The sequence below is a fragment of the Cibotium barometz genome, chromosome 26 (assembly GCF_041138505.1).
Source record: "Cibotium barometz isolate CiBa-2024 chromosome 26, ASM4113850v1, whole genome shotgun sequence".
Classification (NCBI taxonomy): Eukaryota; Viridiplantae; Streptophyta; class Polypodiopsida; order Cyatheales; family Cibotiaceae; genus Cibotium; species Cibotium barometz.
This window is the reverse complement of record NC_141071.1, coordinates 31,039,638-31,042,343: the sequence shown is the minus strand read 5'-3', so window position 1 is coordinate 31,042,343 and position 2,706 is coordinate 31,039,638.

Sequence of the window (2,706 nt, the reverse complement as noted above, 5' to 3'; positions counted from 1 at the left end):
CGTGTGATCACTCTGTATTAGCCTCACTCTTCTTCTCTTAGAAACCTCGACTAATCACTCCGGATAAGCACACTTTTCTAAAGGAGGAAGGCGATGATTATTGGAAAGTGCGTGCGCATACAAAAATACCATGCCAAAGTATAATAAAGGATCAAGATATCTGCTAGCCATTCCGTACTAGCATCAAGATCAAGATTTGTGTAATCACTCTAATTAATGCCAAATATAGTGTGGTTTGCCTCTAATATCTTTGGATTAGTTGTAAACCTTGAGTTTACTTCTGAACCACCATGTTTAGTCCTAAACTCACCAGACATGTTAGAATACTCTGCTAAGCTCTCGGGCTTAGAATCCTTTCTAACAAACACAGTCTTGGTTTATAAAACTATGTTGGATCCAATGATAATAAATAACCATGCTCGTCTGGCGTGAAGTACTTCTCACTTTAACTAGGTAGTAACCCCATCACATACTGGTAATGATCCACTCATTTACTAGTGCCTTGCAAACTGGTAGGTTCTTCAAGGACATGAACTTTGCGACACAAAAAATCCCAAGAAAACAAAGAATTTAATTTTTTAAATTATGAGTCATTCCGTACTTCAATAATTTGTAAGGTAGCAGCCAAACATGTGCTAAAAAAACAACACCTTTGTTGGATATAGTTGAGATTACACTCCCTGAATGTTGTAGGGCATCCCACACATATCACAACATGAGTATTTAGTCATGGCTATGCTACTCAGAGCTTCTCCGAACTTTGTGGTTGGATTTCTTCCCAACAAAAGGCTATAAGTGAGTCTCAAACTCAATCTTGTCCAAACACTTGATCACTACGGAACAAGTATATAACCAATCAAAGGTCAACCTCTGCTGATGAGTGTACGAGCCTTGGTGTCCCATACCACCAAGACCACAATGACCTTCATGAACATTTGATGTCCCACACAATGAAATGAGCATGAAGCTCACCGTGATATACAAGTAGACTCTTTTCCTGTCCTTGAGAAAAAATCTCAAGCATATGGATGTCTATGCACTCGTGAGTGCTTGCACTAGTCGCACCATGCACACTTTGTTCCAAAGTTCAACATGGCTATAATTTTAAGAACTATATCAAGTTCCATAGCCTTTCTTCCGATAAATTCATCGCCCCCATTTGACACAAGATTAAGCAAGCATGAAGGGTCCACCCTTGAGCGCTCCGTGTCTCAGACATAACCCAAGAGATTCGTGTGATCGCTCCAGATTAGCCTCACTCTTCTTCTCTTAGAAACCTCCACTAATCACTCCAAATTAGCACACTTTTCTAAAGGAGGAAGGCGATGATTATTGGAAAGTGCGTGCACATACAAAAATACCATGCCAAAGTATAATAAAGGATCAAGATAGCTGCTAGTCATTCCGTACTAGCATCAAGATCAAGATTTGTGTAATCACTATGATTAATGCCAAAGTATAATAAAGGATCAAGATAGCTGCTAGTCATTCCGTACTAGCATCAAGATCAAGATCAAGATCAAGATAGCTGCTAGTCATTCCGTACTAGCATCAAGATCAAGATTTGTGTAATCACTATGATTAATGCCAAAGTATAATAAAGGATCAAGATAGCTGCTAGTCATTCCGTACTAGCATCAAGATCAAGATTTGTGTAATCACTATGATTAATGCCAAATATAGTGTGGTTTGCCTCTAATATCTTTAGATTAGCTTTAAACATTGAGTTTACTTCTAAACCACCATGTTTAGTCCTAAACTCACCAGACATGTTGGAATACTCTGCTAAGCTCTCGGGCTTAGAATCCTTTCTAACAAACACAGTCATGGTTTATAAAACTATGTTGGATCCAATGATAAAAAATAACCATGCTCATCTGGCAAGAAGTACTTCTCACTTTAACCAGGTAGTAACCCCATCACATCTTGGACACAGAGCTTCTCTGAACTTTGTCGTTGGATTTCCTCCCAAAAAAAGGCTATAAGTGAGTCTCAAACTCAATCTTGTCCAAACACTTGATCACTACGGAACAAGTATATAACCAATCAAAGGTCAACCTCTAAGTGTACGAGCCTTGGTGTCCCATACCACCAAGACCACAATGACCTTCATGAACGTTTGATGTCCCACACGATCAAATGAGCATGAAGCTCACCGTGATACACAAGTAGACTCTTTTCCTCTCCTTGAGAAAAAATCTCAAAAGCATATGGATGTCTATGCACCGTGAGTGCTTGCACTAGTCGCACCATGCACAGTCTGTTCTTCCAAAGTTCAACATGGCTATAATTTTAAGAACTATATCAAGTTTCATAGGCTTTCTTCCGATAAATTTATCACCCCCATTTGACACAAGATCAAGCAAGCATGAAGGGTCCACCCGTGAGCGCTCCATCTCTCAGTACATAACCCAAGAGATTCGTGTGATCGCTCCGGATTAGCCTCACTCTTCTTCTCTTAGAAACCTCGGCTAATCACTCTGGATTAGCACACTTTTCTAAAGGAGTAAGGCGATGATAATTGGAAAGTGCGTGCACATACAACAATACCATGCCAAAGTAGAATAAACGATCAAGATAACTGCTAGGCATTCCATACTAGCATCAAGATCAAGATTTGTGTAATTACTCTGATTAATGCCAAATATAGTGTGGTTTGCCTCTAATATCTCCGGATTAGCTTTAAACCCTAAGTCTACTTTTGAA